The sequence below is a fragment of the Bos grunniens genome, chromosome 22, assembly GCF_055505025.1.
Source record: "Bos grunniens cultivar Pamir isolate PY7600 chromosome 22, Bosgru_T2T1.0, whole genome shotgun sequence".
Lineage (NCBI taxonomy): Eukaryota > Metazoa > Chordata > Mammalia > Artiodactyla > Bovidae > Bos > Bos grunniens.
This window is the reverse complement of record NC_141186.1, coordinates 33,671,438-33,689,494: the sequence shown is the minus strand read 5'-3', so window position 1 is coordinate 33,689,494 and position 18,057 is coordinate 33,671,438. Positions and strand designations below refer to the sequence as shown.

At 39.0% G+C, this 18,057-nt stretch overlaps 1 protein-coding gene and 1 long non-coding RNA gene across 7 annotated transcripts in view; both read left to right on the top strand.

Moving 5' to 3' along the window:
• Positions 1–18,057, top strand: part of TAFA1 (TAFA chemokine like family member 1) — a 601,276-nt gene that overhangs the window by 152,809 nt on the left and 430,410 nt on the right. The window lies entirely within an intron of this gene.
• The window catches only part of LOC147348274 (uncharacterized), a 169,237-nt gene continuing 152,127 nt past the window's right edge, over positions 948–18,057 (top strand). The window contains exon 1 of the long non-coding RNA XR_015151326.1: positions 948–1,408. This is a non-coding gene — a long non-coding RNA (uncharacterized LOC147348274). The remainder of the gene's footprint in view (positions 1,409–18,057) is intronic.

The window sequence follows — 18,057 nt, the reverse complement described above, 5'->3', positions numbered from 1 at the left end:
AATAAACAGCATCCAATTATTTGTGGCTTAATATCATATGCATTTATATGTCTCAGTCTTGTCATACATAGTCTGATTGCATACTCGGCAAATGACTTTTCATATGGTGGTTCAGTGGATCCTTCCATCCATTTTCTAAATGTCCTCATATTCTCTACTGCATCAGTCAGCTAGTGAGCAAAGAGCAAGTGTATAGGACATCACCTGCTGAGTTTCAGGTTGAACGTTGCATGCGTTACTTCTGCCCGTATTCCAGGGGCCAGATCTGGTAAAGTTAATTTCTCTGTTCACCCAAGAGAAAGAAATGGGTTTAATGAATATTCGGCCACTTCCTGCTACCATTATTCCTGGGACTTTCTTTTGCTTCTGGGCTGCAGTAAGATCTAGGGCGGAGAAGGTAATGGCACCCCACTCCAGTACTCTTGCCTGGATAATCCCATGGACGGAGGAGCCTGGTAGGCTGCAGTCCATGGGTCGTGAAGAGTCGGACATGACTGTGCGACTTCACTTTCCCTTTTCACTTTCATGCACTGGAGAAGGAAATGGCAACCCAGTCCGGGGTTCTTGCCTGGAGAATCCCAGGGACAACAGAGCCTGGTGGGCTGCCATCTATGGGGTCGCACAGAGTCAGACATGACAAGCGACTTAGTAGCAGCAGCAGCAAGATCTAGGGAATTTAAATGCCTGCTATGATCACAGTTAGCAAAGTTCTTATCCTCTTACCTAAGCCCATGACATTTTCACTGAGGCTTCTGTTCCTCTTCTCCCTTACCTATGGTAAATAGGACAAGTTGGGCATGCACAGGATATATGAGGATTAAGTTAGATCCAAACCTGAAGAAAATACAGAAACTATTTATCCACAGCTATTTTCCTTTATTTGCTGCTATCCTCTACTACATTGCAGTTTCACGAAGTAATTTCAGGGTTATTAAATGTGAACAGCTTAAAGTTATGTAACTAATTGCACTCAGGTTTGGTTACAATTCCTGATTGATCCAAGCCTGCCAGCTTGGCACCTGGCAGCAGTCAGGAACACAACAGTGATGGCTGGCAGGTGGTTGCAATAATTAGGTTGTTACTTTTTTTTTTTTTCCTCCCCTCCTGCCTCAAATACCAGGTGGTCTAAACCCCGAGGTCAAGTAGACTGCGTTTGGCCCACGGGTGCCATTTCTGATTCTGGAGTTCTTTGCTGTGGCAGGACATGCTAGTCGATGAGAATAGGGTAAATAAAACACAAGAACCCTGCTGGCTTTCCTGAGGCAGAACTGGGGACCAGGATCCTGACAGAAGGTCCGGAGGAAGAAAAAGACTGCTTGACCTGCAGTCGTTGTATCTGAGCTTTTGACCTGCAAGCTTGCCTCTTCTAACCAGAGTCTTGGAAGCAAAGGGGGATGAAGACCTAAAGGTAGGCATGTAATCTGAATGTGTGGGCAACGTTACGTGGTGCACATAAGCGTGGGATTTAAAATGAGGCAGTATTTTGCCTGCTTGTCTGTTTGCTAGCTCACTTGTTTGGGGCCTTTTTTTCCCTCCTGGATTTGCTTCATATTAAATGTGAGACTTTAGGCAAATTGCTTGACTTTTTCAGGCCTCAGTTTTTTTCATCTGCAAAATGGAAACGGAAAATATGGTGTAGTCTCTACTAAATGAGAAAATGAGTAAACGTTGCTTAGCACAGTGTCTGCTGTGCAGTAAATGGATCCACTGGTGTTAACCTGTTTCAACTATATTGTCTCCAAAAGAGGAGACCTGCACTTTGAGCTAGGATGATTGACAATAAATTTAAAGTTTGAAATGCGAAATATTATCATCTTTATTTTTATAATAATAGCCACACTTTATTGAGTATAAATTTTGTGCCAGGGGAAAAAATTGTCTTACATTATCTTTAACTCATGTTATCTTTAAACTTGAAACAGATATTAACATGTCCAATTTACAGATGAAAAACCGAGGCATGGAGAGATTGTTACTTCTCTCAGGTTTATACCTATGAGGGACATGAGTTAGAACTCAAATTTTTTAATTCTATCACCATTAACTAGTGTGCTTTTCTGCCTTCATAAACCCTGGAAGTAGTGTTCTCAGGTTCTTTATTGCAATATGAACAAACTCACTTTTATGTTGGAGTGCAAGGTAATACTAGCTCAATGTGTGTTACAATTCAGATTACCCTCAGAAGCAATCAGTATGACTTTGAAACCATGCATTCAAAGCATACTCAGAAAGGATCCAGGGAAATTTTTTTTTATTACATTTATTTTTTTTATTTAGTAGCTTTTCTCTGTTTTTGTTTGCTGTTTTTGTGCTTTAAAACATGCTCTGGATCATCCTATTGAAATCCGAGCTGAAGTCAATATTCAGTGGTGGGCAGGAAACTTTTGATAGGTCTGTGATCTTAAATCTGAAATTCATTGCCACAAGATATTAAAAGTAACTACAAAAATGGTGATTACTATTCTGTCAAGAACATCTGATAAATAAACATTTTCTTTACTGGAAGTAGAAGTCTCCCAAATGCTGTAGAGAGGAAAGAAAAAAAAAAAAAAGCCTTGCTTGGAAGACACACAGGAAAAATGATTGTTTGTTTTCTAAACAGTTTGGAGTCCTTTTGGAGCTGTCTTCCAATCAATAGAAATGACTAAAAAGTCCTTTGGTTTCATCTCCTAGGTTTTATGTTTCCCATTTATTTAACCAAGATAATAAAAACTCGTATGTGGTCTCTTCAGTCATTTCCAAATAGGGCTGGCATCTTTAGTTTATCTCCAAATAGCTTTGGCTGCAGATTTCATTTTAGAACTGTTGTTATGATAATCACCTGCTAGTAGGATAGCCAGACATCACCTTGGTTTTCTTATTAACAGAAATAACACTCTTTGGTTTAAAAGCCTTGGGTTATGATCATGAAAAATTATATCTTGTTTTTTGGCCCTTGGAGAGGCCTGTGAGACCTGGGCAGCTTTCACATTTTGAGCCTTTCCCTCTCAGGTGTATCCTCTCAGCCTTAAATTTAACAAGTTCCAGAGATCAATACCTTCAGTAAGAATCAGCTGAAATTAAAATCTGTGTTGAGGCTTCACTCAGCCCCCTTACAAAACCTGCCCTGAGGAACAGCCCAAATATTCAGGCCCCAGTGAAATGGTTTTTGCTGCTGCTTTATTCTCCTGACAGCTGAGATTGATAGGAAATAGGCTTCAGATATTAGTGTATCTTTTTCACTGATGTTCATCCTACTGAAGTTTGCTCTGTGCTGTAGCCAATTCAGGAGTGCCATGGTTATCATGTGGTCCAAACAGCTCCACGTCCCAGCATTCCACGGGAGTCCCTACTTCTCCATGAGTCTGCCAGCCTTGAACATGTGATGTGTGCAGTCCTGTGGAATGGTTTCTGTTCCCGGTGTTGATTTCAAATTCAACTTGCAGTGTGTAAAATGTATAGATTACTTATAAAGGTGATGACAGTTTCTCTTTGACTCTTGATGGCACTGATACTAGATACAGTCTGGCTGTATTTATGCCAGGTTGGAGATGGATATGAGGACACATCGATTGAAAAGTCTACCAAGATGAATTATCAGGATTAGTCAAGTTTACTCTTTCTTCCATTAAATATATGATGATAATTGGCTTGCATAGAGAGTCATGTAGGGTGAAAAATACTCTTAAACCCTAGAATCATTGAGATGAGAGAGTCTCAATTTGAGAGGTCAGGAATTTGCAACCATTATTGTTCTCTTTTCTTCCATTTGCACATTACTTTTCTTTTACAAAGTAAGTGCATTTGATTTCATGTAATTTGAATAATGTATGCTATAACTTTATAATATGTATTTTGTATCAGGAGAGGGCATTTTGCACGCATAGAGGTTTAAGAGAGAATCTTACAGTGTCTGTGGGAAATATCTGCATCTTTAAATAGCCAAGCCAATGCTGACTGAATGAAGGAATTCCAAACACTGAGAAAGGGCCTGACTTTTTGTTCAATCTCCTGCTCAGTCAACTACTGATTATTGAGCACCTCCCATACTGTAAGCTTTGCTTAATTTGCTGGGGATACAGATGGGAAGGGTACCAACCCTGGTCTCAAAGAGCTCACAGCCTGGTCTGAAGAAAGAAAGAGTTCGTGCATAGCAAGGAAGCAAGGGTGGTAGAGGAGCCCCACTGAGACCCATGATTTTCAGTCCTCTGGAGCAGGAGTCAGCCCATGACAGCTTGTCGGAGCTATGCTGGCCCATCACTTGTTTTTGTGAATATAGATTTATTGGAACACAGTAACACTCATTTGTATAACTATTATCTATGAACAGCTGTTATGGCACTGCAACAGCAGTACTGAATAGTTGAAACAGAGGTTACGTGCCCCCAGAGCAAGAATCCTTTAGTATTTGACATTTTCCAGAAAATTTTTGCCCATCACTGGTCTGGAGGTAGCCGGTGTCTCACATCACTTTTGGTGAGTGAGCTAGCGGAATAGAGAGTTGCTAAATTCAGTGTCCTAACTGTGACTTTAGTTAGGCTCCTCGACTCTTTTCTACGTGTTTCTCAGCATGCTGGCTGACTGTTCGTGTGAGAACTGTCATTCTCCCTACCAGCATCAGTAAACTGCTTTCCCTTTCCCCTATGGTTCAATGGTGTGGACTCTGTCAGCATTCTGACCATCAAGTTACCACAATTATGCATTTCCTAGTTATTCTCAGCAAGTGGTGTTAGCTATGTGCACACCAGTGTGACATGGTGACATTCTGAAAGCATTCCAAGAGGAATGGTTCGAGCACAGGCAAGAATCAAAACAAGAAATACACTCTTGCCTCAGTGATTATGTTATCTGAAAAACCTGAAGTGTTTTATAGTGAGCTCTGTGTCCAGACTCAGAATGAGGAATGACAAAATTTTTAGATAAATTGGTTTGTGAAATATTTATGTGCATTTTAGTGGCACAGACAGGAGGTAATCTGTTTTGTATTGAATCAGCTTGGGACAGAAAAAAGAAGCACAATGTTAATGAGATTTTTTAAAGCCACTTTTAAATTCATGTTGGCAAAAGACAAATAGTCAAGACATTTAATTTCTATAAACTTAACGACTAGAGAACAAATAAAGCTTTATTAACATAAATAAAAGTAGCTTTCCTTTCAAGGGCATAGCCATTTTTCTTTCGGTGTAATGTTCTGAAGGACTGTTTTTGTCTATGTATTGATCAGCCTTTTCTAGTGTGTTTAGTTAGATTTTAACAAAGTACTGTTGATTTTCAGAAAAAAAAAAGGAAAGAAAAACATAGGATGATTACAGCTTGGTGCAATGGGAAAGCTTTTGATTTGGGTGTTAGCCAACAAGTATCCTCATACTATTTCTGCTGTGCTCTTGCTAAAGAGCCTTGATAAGACTGCATTTCAATGTGGCAGTCACTTTATTAATTAAGGTAAAATATAAACAAAATTAGTGGCAAGTAACATTAAGCAGTTGGAACACCATTTCCATTCCTTTCAGCAGGGCAGACATGACAGGTCAATGCTTGTACACACCTTCTTTCTCCACAGAGCCAATCTCAACATTTTTCTCCAGTGAGTGTTCTGAGCATCTAATGTTAAGAGATAGGAACTGCTATGTAAATTAAAACCATTTACCAGTAAACAAGTACATGCCCTCTGGGTTCTTTGATGATGTGCAGTGTCATAGTAATGGTTTTTCCTCAGGTATTCTGTAGTCTCACCTTCTGCTAATAAACCCACATTTTAAAGACTGCATGTGTTAAGGTATGGATCGAACTCAGAAGAATGAATACCCCTTGGTTATTTGAGGGAGAAGAAAACTACAATGAAAGTTTTAACTTTGCCTTGCCTTAAAAAAGTTCCTGGGAGATATGGGAGATGAAGAAATTAAAATTGTTAAAAAATACATTTACCACTTATTACTATTGAAGCGTGATCTCTAGACACAGCTCTAATTTACTACTATACACTGTTTGAAATCCAGTGGTTAGTACATTAAATAGAAAACTTTGTCTAATATTCAAAAGATTGTGGGAAATTAAAAACATAAACCCCTGATATGTTAATGCTTTGGTAAATTTATTATTATTATTATATAGACCATATTTGGTTGCTCAGACTCTCAGTCATGTCTAACCCTTTGCAACCCTATGGGCTGTAGCCTGCCAGGCTCCTCCATCCACAGGATTCTCCAGGAAAGAATACTGGAGTGGGCTGCCATTTCCTCCTCCAGGGAATCTTCCAAACCCAGGGATCAAACCAGCATCTCTTATGTCTGCTGCATTGACAAGCAGATTCTTTACCACTAGAGCCACCTGGGAAGCCCTTATTTATGAGATAAAAAATTTATATATTTCTTAAAAAAATACTTTCTGCCTGAAATCTGTTTTATAGATATTTCTCCTCTGTCTCCAGTTCTCTGTATTGGTTTGTGGTGTGTGTGAGTGCTTCTGTGTGCAGAGGAATCCCTTACTATATAATGGAAAACTACCAACAGATGTTGACATGTCAGAAAGTGACCCTAGAGTTTCCTGAATTCATTAATGTAATCCAGAGGTGAAAGACACAGCCTACATGTTTAAGAAATCAACAGAATGTGTCATTTCCACACAGAAAGGTGAATGGAGCTATAATTGTTGGCACTTAACATGAGCACTGCATATATCTCTTCACTAGTACATGCTTTTCTGATTTGGAGACCTAAACTAAGGTGAACTAAAAGGAGAACATTTTCTTCATGTGAAGTGATTCCTACCCATGGCTATTTGGGTGTATGCTTGGTAATTTTTTCTTGTTCCCATCATTGTTCAATGCCTCAGTTCAGTTTAGTCACTCAGTTATGTCCGACTCATTGTGACCCCATGAATCGCAGCACGCCAGGCCTCCCTGTCCATCACCAACTCCTGGAGTTCACTCAGACTCACATCCATCGAGTCGGTGATGCCATCCAGCCATCTCATCCTCTGTCGTCACCTTCTCCTCCTGCCCCCAATCCCTCCCAGCATCAGAGTCTTTTCCAATGAGTCAACTCTTCACATGAGGTGGCCAAAGTACTGGAGTTTCAGCTTTAGCATCATTCCCTCCAAAGAAATCCCAGGGCTGATCTCCTTCAGAATGGACTGGTTGGATCTCCTTGCAGTCCAAGGGACTCTCAAGAGTCTTCTCCAACACCACAGTTCAAAAGCATCAATTCTTCCGCGCTCAGCCTTCTTCACAGTCCAGCTCTCACATCCATACATGACCACAGGAAAAACCGTAGCCTTGACTAGACAAACCTTTGTTGGCAAAGTAATGTCTCTGCTTTTGAATATGCTATCTAGGTTGGTCATAACTTTCCTTCCAAGGAGTAAGCGTCTTTTAATTTCATGGCTGCAGTCACCATCTGCAGTGATTTTGGAGCCCAAAAAAATAAAGTCTGACACTGTTTCCACTGTTTCCCCATCTGTTTCCCATGAAGTGATGGGACCGGATGCCATGATCTTTGTTTTCTGAAGGTTGAGCTTTAAGCCAACTTTTTCACTCTCCACTTTCACTTTCATCAAGAGGCTTTTTAGTTCCTCTTCACTTTTTGCCATAAGGGTGGTGTCATCTGCATATCTAAGGTTATTGATATTTCTCCCAGCAATCTTGATTCCAGCTTGTGTTTCTTCCAGTTCAGCGTTTCTCATGATGTACTCTGCATATAAGTTAAATAAGCAGGGTGATAATAAACAGCCTTGATGTACTTCAATGCCTATTGGCGACTTATTAGGAGAAAACTGACTGATAAGTGTAAAATCCCACCAGAGGGCTTGGCAGTAGTAAGTGCTCAATAAATGATAGCTAGCTATTATTTCGGAGAAGGCAATGGCACCCCACTCCAGTACTCTTGCCTAGAAAATCCCATGGACAGAGGAGCCTGGAAGGCTACAGTCCATGGGCTCACTGAGGGTCGGACACGACTGAGTGACTTCACTTTCACTTTTCACTTTCATGCATTGGAGAAGGAAATGGCAACCCACTCCAGTGTTCTTGCCTGGAGAATCCCAGGGACAGCGGAGCCTGGTGGGCTGCCATCTATGGGGTCGCACAGAGTCAGACACGACTGAAGTGACTTAGCAGTAGCAGCTATTATTTTGTTGCTTTTGTGCTTTCCATCTTTTGTGTCTCCTAAATATCTGTTCTGCAACAAATATTTGACCAGTATTTCAGTTCAGCTCATGTACTCTTGCCTGGAAAATCCCATGGATGAAGGAGCCTGGTAGGCTGCAGTCCATGGGGTCACTAAGAGTCGGACATGACTGAGCGACTTCACTTTCATTTTTCACTTTCATGCATTGGAGAAGGAAGTGGCAACTCACTCTAGTGTTCTTGCCTGGAGAATCCCAGGGATGGGGGAGCCTGGTGGGCTGCTGTCTATGGGGTCGCACAGAGTCGGACACAACTGAAATGACTTAGCAGCAGCAGTAGCAGCATTGAAAATTGAATGGCTTCCTTTGAATCCTGGATCGATTGCTTTCCCTGGCTGACTCTGATACTACTTTATGGTCAAGCTCTGTGATCTTAAGAGTTACTGAACTCGGTTCCTCAGATGTGAAATCAAAGATGATAGTAGTATCTCCTCTTAGGGTCATTGAGGAAATTAAGATGGTAAAGGTGAAGTATCTCAGTAGAAAGTAAATGATCAACTAATATTTACTGTATTATTATCTAATTTATTTAGATGAGACAATAAAGGCTTTTTTAGTATTATTGCATTTGTCTCTAAATTCACATTCTAACTACACTCACTCCTGTCCTTTTAGTTTGTGTTCTCATGCTTACCTCCTTTAGATGGTTTTCCTGATGAATCCACAGAAGAGAGATGACCCACCTCCATAATCCTTAACTAGATTACAAAATACCAAAACTTCCTTTAAAACAGAATAGCCTCCAAGGAAATATATCTCTTTTAATTTATAACCTCAGGGTCCATCTGTGAACACATAATTTATGAAATCAAACTGACAGCAGTGATTCTCAATATCTGCATGTGTAAGAATCTTCTAGTGTGTGTTCTAAAAATGCAGATCCTCAGGGTTCTTCCCGATTGGGTCTATGGTAGGATCTGGGTATCTTTATGTTTAACAAACACCATAGAGCTGCACCATCCAGTTTGGCAGCCAATGGCTACACATTTGTCTTAGTCCATTCAGGCTACTATATCAAGATACCTATGGACAAAGTGGCTGATAACCACTAGACATTATTTCTCTCAGTTCTGGAGTCTCGAAATGTGAGATCAGAGTGCTAACATGGTACAGTAAGGGCCCCTTCTGGGTCACAGACTTCTTGATGGATGATCAAATAGCAGAAGAGGGGGCTAGGAATCTCTCGAGAGCCTCTTATATCAGGCATAACCCACTCACAAGAACTTCATCCTCCTGAAGGCCCCACCTCCTGTTACAGTCATTTTTGGGAATTAGGATTTCAACATGAATTTCGCAGGGACACAAACATTCAGAACATATAGTTAATTAATATGTAAATCAAGATGAACTAAAAATAAAAATTCAAATCCTCATTCACACTGGTCACACTTAAGCATTGAGTAGCCACATGTGGTTAGTAAATGTTTTCATCATAGAAGAAAATTTACTAGAAAGCACTGCCTTGTTCTATTTTGATAAATAGTCTCCTTCAATCACACATTAAGAAATGTAGGAATAGAGCCATACTTATGAAAACTCTCTTGTATCTGGTGACTTCAAACTGAAAAACCATAATTATTTAAATTGCTCATGTCTAATAATATTAGTAAGCAGAGTAACTGCAACAGCAGATACAATACTGCAGGTATCATTTTATTGAGTATATTGTTGATGCTTTCTGTCAGATGTACCACCTACATTAATTTCTTCAAATCTCTAAGTGTTCGTGTAATTGGTATGTTATTCCTATCTTACAGGAGCTCAAGGCTAAGAAACTTGCTCAAGTGCTCAACGTCATTCAGCTGGTAAATAGTGAGCCAACTTGCAGTCTTGTTTTAAGGCCAACACTTACTCTCTTCACTTCATCAGCTGATTCTACCCATAAATAAGGCATTAAACTGGTTTTAATGTCTGAAGTTGATGCTTCACTTTGGACCTGAAAAATACTCTAGTGAAGTGTACAAAAAGGGGAGTCAACCCTAAGATCCTTAAGTCAAAGCTTAAACCTTTCATTTCATTTACCTCCTTCAACCCAGGTCAAGGATCTCATCTCTGCATTTCCATAGTTCTCTCTACTTACTCATCTCTATTAGTGTATAATTCATTCCAGACTGAAATTAGGCTGTATTTCCCTTGTAAACTATGACATTTCTTGAGAGTAAAGACTGACCTTAATTTTCAGAGTATCCCAAGTACCTGGTATATGGTAGACGCTAAATCAGTTTCAAGCATGTGAATTCATTAGACAATTTTTGCTAATCAGCTGGAAGATCGACTATAAGGATGGGAATGACGGTGTAAACTGTCAAAATCTGCCAGGGACCACGCTAAAGAACACCCTTCTGGAACTTGTTAGGCAAAAAGAGACTGGATTCAATTTGGAGTTCCACAGATCGTTTAGGTCACTATATAATTCCTTTAAATTTTTCTGACCCTATCTCCTAATCTTGTTATTTATGCAGATATCCCTTTTCTGCTGACCAGTGGCAGAATGCTTATGCATGGCTGAATGTTCTTTTTTTTTTTTTAATTTTTTTAACAAGTATGCTAATCTTAGGGATGATGCTTTCAAGCTCTGGCATCATTAAAATACTATCCCATTGCCATTCTGCAAGTCACTGCTGAGTCAGCACCTTCACTACAATCTTTCTTTTCCAGGCTTTCTAATTTGGCCATAAAAATTCACTCAGGTTAGAAACTTAATCACAGGAGGTCTTACTTCTGAAAGGTGTTTTTTCCAAACAGAATTACAAACTACATTGTTGAATATGAACAGTATTGTGGGGTTCACAAGTATTCCAATGGAATTCTGAAAAGGGCCTTTAAGGCATTATAACTTATGGCATTACCTGAAATGTTGACACTTCATCATGGAGGTGTCATCAGGCGAGTTTTGAATAGATCTTTTTCTTCCCTCTTGGGTAAATGCCCAGGGTATATTATGTAGACTATTCCCAGTTTTTGTGAAATCAACACATTTCTCATTTTTGCAGAATCTCTTCTTTTTCATTATATTCTGTATACCATTTCCATTTGCCTTTGCTCTTATTCAGCTTTTTCCTCATGGTCTCATCTACCATGTTCATTGTCATTGCAAAATGTGTGTGTAAGAGGTGTCTACATGGAGATTAAATTATTATCTAGTGCCTATGGTCAGCTCTCAGAATTTCCCATATGATTACCCCCTGGTGAATTGTCTATGATATATTTTTTCCTACAATTTGACTTTTCCCTACTTATCTGGATTATAACCAAATTACCTCTTTCTCCCATTTGAAAACCTCTAGTGACTTAAAAACCCTTTGTAGATTCTATGAGATATGTCATTTGAGGAATGTATTTTGTCTTCCAAACCTCATAAGATAGGTTGAGTTTCAGTTGTTTAAATGCTCCTATGAATACGCCACTAACTTGTAGTATCCGGAACTCCTTTGCATATTAGCAATAAACAAAGGATGACTGTTCTTGAACTTGTACTCTGAGCACAAGTGTTCATAATGGATAGCAAGGAAGATCAGGGGGTGAAGTTCAGGCCATGGTGCAGCAGCCTGAGAGCTTGAAAACAGGTGGACAGCTGTGAAATCTGCATTCATGCATAGAACTCTTGGAATTTTAGAATCTTCAACATAATGAGTGACTTCCCAAATAAACCAACCCTCCTAACACTGAAAAATATTGTTGAATTTGCTACAGGCTCTGTGGCAAATGGTGGGTATTCCAAAACCCTTTCTCCCACCAGCCAAACCGCCTCATCAGCAGCAGGGAGACCTCCCCACACACAGATTCTGCTTCTTCCCACATCTGTCTGAGCGCCTAAAGTAAGAGAAAGATTTCTTAGGGTAACACTTTGATCTTAAGCTATCCCAGGATGAATAATTGTCTAAGTTGATCGGCTAGCTTCTGAACGTAAGGTGCATGGATGTAGCTATAACACTAAGCTTAGAGAGTTTTATTTATCCATGAGCATCTGGTCCCTGCCAGGTACATGGCTCTGCTCTGCAGATGCAAGAGGTAAATGTATAACCTCTACCCTCAAATCGCCTGCAGTCTGTGATGCAAAACAGATACCTAGCCAGCCGCCTTTAGTCCAATGTAGTGTTAAAGTAAAGCTTTAAAGTGTTAAAGTGAAACATTCCTTAGATGTTTTCTGTGTGCAGGCAGGGTTCTAGGCTGTGGAAGTGCAATAATGCACTAAACAGACAAGACCTTGCTCTCCTGCTCCCAGGAAAAACAGACAACACGCAAGTCCTTAAGCTTGGGAGGCAAGGGGCTTTGTCTTGCTCACTGCTATATCCCCAGCATCTAGAGCAGTTCCCGGCACACTGTATGTACTCGACAAATATTTGCAAACTTGAATGGACATAATTATGAGTAAAATGGGCTTCCCAGGTGGCTCAGTGATTTTAAAAATATCCACCTGCAATTTAGGAGATAATGCGGGAGACACGGGTTCAATCCCTGGGTGGGGAAGATAACCCCTGAAAGAGAATATGGCAACTCACTCCAGTATTCTTGCCTGGAGAATCCCACGGACAGAGGAGCCTGGTGGGCTACAGTCCATAGGCTTGCACAGAGTCGAACATGACTGAAGTGACTTAGTACCCACGTGTATGTGTGCGCACACACACACATACACAGACACACACACACACACACGAATAAAACAAGGGCTACAGTTGCTTTGGAAGAGGAACTATTTGCCTGGTGAAGGTGATCAGGGAGGGAGGAAGGTGAAGAGGTGAGAGCTCATTCTGTATGTGGGGGCTGGAGAAAGAAAAGCAAGAGGTGAAGCAGCAGTGGCAGATGGAGGAGGGCAAAGTCCAAGCAGAGGCAGGTGTGAAAGACTATAGTTCATTCCAGACACTGAAATTCACTGTGACCAGAGCTCAGAGACCAGACAGGCAAGTTGGAACTTGATCACAAAGTTCTTATTTGCCAAGGAAAAGGTTTTGCTATCTCAGGGAGTCTGGGGACACCTAAAGGTTTTTAAGCAAGATGGGTCTTGATCCCATCTCCCTTTCTAGGTTCTTCCTTTCCTGAGCCACTTTCTCTATCACACTTGGTTTCTGTTTCCCCTTAGTGCGTTTTGTCCTTCAACTGTCAGCCAATCACACAACCTCTTCTTCCTTTGAGGTTTTCTTGGATCATTTCTTAAAATGAGCAGAGTTCATTGTGTGCCCCCTTGTTTGGATAGTAACTAAATAGCTTACCATCTCAAGATCTCTAGCAAGAAAAAGACACCTTTCTGGAGCAGCTAAAGTGGTGCATTGCATAGGAAGAGAGAGACCTACTACTGGCAGTCTGGCTTCACACATTAAAAATTAACAGTGTGCAATATACAGCAAAGCCTGCCATGCTCCTCCCTCATGGAGCTCATAATGGGAGAAAACAGCCTTCCCTGGAGGATGGGAAGGGAGCACTTTCATACAGAGGTGCCAACTGAATCATCAAAGGGAAATTCTGCATATCAAATAGAGGGCAGAACTCTCAGGAAGAGGCTGTAGGTTTAATTGCCCATTTGTGAGTCCTGAAATGCTCTTACAGGGTTGTATAAAGGCCAAGGGAAGTACATCTGCCATGAAGCCCTATGCAGAGTAGAATTGCAGTAAATATCTTCTAAATGATAAATAAGATTGATGATGTAACCTGGTCACTTCTGGCAGAGGCCTCAGCAGTAAGGATATTCTGAATATCATTTATGGCGTCTTTATGATTTACAAAGCCTTTCTTTCATGTTGCCTCTTTTGTCTTCAGCACTAACCAGAATGAGACAGAAATTTGCACCATGATCAGGAGGAGTCCTAGGAAGGTCAAGGGAACCACGGAGGGTCACATGACTAGTTAGTGCTGTGATTGGGACATGAACTCAGGTCTGTTGAGTCAGAATTTTGGCTCTGACAGTGTAACTCGCATACCGTAATAATCTAATTCCCAAACTGTAGTCTTAGATGATTGCTTCAAAGTCACCTGGTAGGAGGTAAATTGCAACTTTGAGGTCCTCCATCAATCAACATCTCTGGAAATAGGGCCCCAGGAATCTGCATTTTTAATAACAGCACTCAAGAGAATCCTTACTGCAGAAAATTCTGAGAACCAGTGCACCAAAAAACCACCTAACATAGGCTGAGACACTTAGTAAAAGTTCTAAAAGTCTAAATTATTCCTAGATAAATCTTAGAAACAAAGGAGAATGTGTGTGCAAACTGCAGAGTCACACTTGGAGTAGATCTAAAGATCAATTTCAGTGTCATTTGTCAAGAATGCAGTCCTGTTTTATTCAGGTTTTGACTGCAAATATTTTGATTTGGGGTCAATTGATTACAATTATGAATGTAGAAAACCTTGTCTGTTGGTGGTAATAAACTTCTTAGATAAAAAAGGAAATGATAACAATGGCTTTTGGTAACAATGTTACCAAATGTTAACAATGGCTACACCTTATTTTGAATTCTTTTCTTCTTAGCTGGGTAGTATTTGCAGTAACCACCGGCACTTCAATTTCAATGATGAATAAGTGCGTGACTGTGAACCAATGTAGCATTTTTGGAGGAAATAATTTATGTCTCCTAATGTTCAAGCAGATGATGTAGTAATCACATATTCATTCTCCATTTTTCATTTATATATTTGCCAGAGTTTGAAACAAGTAGTTTAAAGCTGTACAGCTTTATGTTTCTGGAAAGAGTCATAATTTGGATGTTGATTGGTGTAAACAGCATCCAGGTAATCTCAATCCAGCCTAGAAAAGTGGAAATTCAGAAGACACTGGTTTTTCTTTAGATACTGGTGGCAGATTATAATTGTGGTCAATACCTTCTGGTTTCAGTGGTTTAGCTAAATATGGTAGTTTGAAGTTGCTTTGCCCACCATGAGGTTGAAAGTCTTTAGACAAAACATTAGTTTAAAGAGTCTAAATCTACTTCTAACTTAAGAAACTAAAATAAGCACCTGTTCCTTTCTATCTGCAAAGGAATTTGTTGGAACTAATAAATAGGCGATCGTTTCCTGATTTCTCAGTCATAGCCAAGAGTCCCTCTCAGTAGAACACCCATGTTAACGAAGTTGGGTGCCATCTCTACCTTTTTTTTTGAATTCTTAAAGTATATAATCTTTCATTTTCAGCACATAATTTATCTTAGTAGTATTGTTATTGGAACATGTGCCTCTTTATCCACAGGGTCTCAAGCTAAATAGGTAGTGTAGCAATAAGCTGGTATCATGTCCTCAAATAATTCATGTCTCCATGTACTTGTGCCCTTCCCACATTGAATCAAAGCTGGCATTGCATGACCAACAGAATGTACCAAATGTGGTGATGCGTGACTTCCAAAGCTAGGTCATAAAAGGCACTGGAGCCTCTTCCTTGTTCTCTTGGAACATTAGCTCTGGAGAACACCAGCTGTCATGTCATGATGACACTCAGACAGCCCTTTGAGTTGAACTGAAACCCCTGAATAAAAGCCAACACTAAGCTGCCAGCCTTAAAATTGAATTGCCTAAAAAGTAGATCTTCCAGAGCCAGTCAATATCTGAATATGACAAAGTAGAGCCCAAGCTGGAACCATTCAACAAAGCAACTTTAATATTCTTTTCCACAGAAACCAAGCAGCAATAGCTGCTTGATTATATAGACCTGAACATCTATTTAATAGATAGGAATTTCTGGCTAATACATGATGATCATTGCTTTAAGCCAATACGTTTTAGGGTAATTTGTTTCTCAACAATAGATAACACAGAATTTCTTGGCCAAAGACAAGAGCATGATGTGAAAGGTTCAAATTACTGGATGTATGCCAAACTCTGTGATGATCATGAATCTATATTTCATTCTATTCATTTCGTGGAGAGAGAAGTTAGTTTTTAACTAGGTTTTAACAATCCATTATGGTGGTAAGATAGAAAAAAGCATATTTAATTTGTGGTAAATTCTTAAAAGATTGAAGGCAGGTTGCCTTCAGTGGTTTGTCTGAAGGTTTGCTGTCCTGGTAATGACAAAGAATGTTAGTTGCAAAAAGGACACAATTTGAAAGTTAAGAAGATGTTTTAAGAATCCCTTCCAGGAGTAAGGACCTCAAAAAATCTTCCTTTCCACAAAAGAAATACTTAAGAAAGGAAGCAGAATATCAGTTTTGATGCAGAATATCAGTTTTAAAAAAAATATCAAGCTTTATGATAAACTAGGGATAGAAAGCAAGTTTTTAAACCTAATAAAGTATGTCTACAAACCACTGCCCCCCCACCCCCCGCCCGCCAACAATTAACATCACACTTAATAAAGACTAAATACTTTCTCCTCTAAGATTAGGGACAAGAGAGAGATGTCTGTCTTCACCACTTCTATATTGTTTTGGAGGTTCTATGCATGGAATTTAGGCAAGAAAATGAAATAACAGACATACAGATTGGAAAGGAAAAAGCAAAACTATTTCCATTTGAAGATAGTATGATTTTATTTAATTTTTTAAATTGAGCACTTTTTAAATTTTTAAATTTATTTATTTTAATTGGAGGCTAATTACTTTACATTATTGTATTGGTTTTGCCATACATCAACATGAATTTTTTAAATAAATTTATTCATTTTAATTGAAGGCTAATTACTTTACAATATTACAGTGGTTTTGTCATACATTGCCATGAATCAGCCACAGGTGTACATGTGTTCCCCATCCTGAACCCCCCTCCCAGGTCCCTATAGTATGATTTTAATATAGAAAATTCTAAGGAATCCACTAAAACCCATTAGAACTAATAAATGAGTTCGACAAAGTTCCAGGATACAAGATCAATACCAAAAAAAAAATTGTATTTCTATGTTGTAGTAATGAAGAATCCCAAGATGAAGTTAAGAAAGAAATTCTATTTATACTACAAACAACAAGAATAAAGTACTTAGGAATAAATGTAACAAAAGAAGTAGAAGACTTACACATTGAAAATTACAAAACATCATAGAAAGAAATTACATACCTAAGTTAATTTGAAGCATTACATGTTCATCATTGAAAGTTAATCTTGTTAAGAGGAAAAAACTGTCCAAATTTTTCTACAGGTTTAATGTAATTTCTGTCAAAATTCCAAGCTACTTTTTTTTTTTTTCTTTTTGCGTTTTGACAAGTTGATACTAAAATTCACATGGAAATAAAAGTGACCTGGAATAGCAAAAATAGGACAGTATATTTCTGGAATTACTATATAATTTCAATCCTTATGCCATATATATTACATATTCTCTTATGGTATATGAAAATCGCTGTCGTGTCTGACTCTTTGCAACCCCATGGACTATACAGTCCATGGAATTCTCCAGGCCAGAATACTGGAGTGGGTAGACTTTTCCTTCTCCAGGGCTCTTATGGTATTGATTACTTACATTTTTGGATGGTTGATTTTAACAAGGGTGCCAATTCAGCTCAATGGCTAATAGCTTGTCTATTCAACAATTAGATAGTTTCATAAAAAAAAAAGAAAACTAATTCGAGCTGTATCTCACATTGTATAAAAAATAATTCATAATGGATCATAGAACTAAATTTAAGAGCTAAAACTACAAAACTTTATAAGAAAATGAGAGTAAACCTTAGTGACTCTGTATTGGCAATAGTTTCTTAGGTATGACATGAAAAACAGAAGTGACAAAGGAAAAAACAATGAATTGAACGTCATTGATTGTTATTTATTATTATCACTGATCTTTTATGTTTAAGGGACACTATCAAGAAGTCAAAATACAACTCCAGAATGGAGTTGAAAATAATAATTTAAGATTTATTTGGAAATAATTTCAAATCACACAACTGATAAGTATCTAGAATATATAAAGAACTCATAACTAAACAATGAAAACAATAAAACAATTCAGTTAAAAATGGGCAACATATTTGGATAGACATT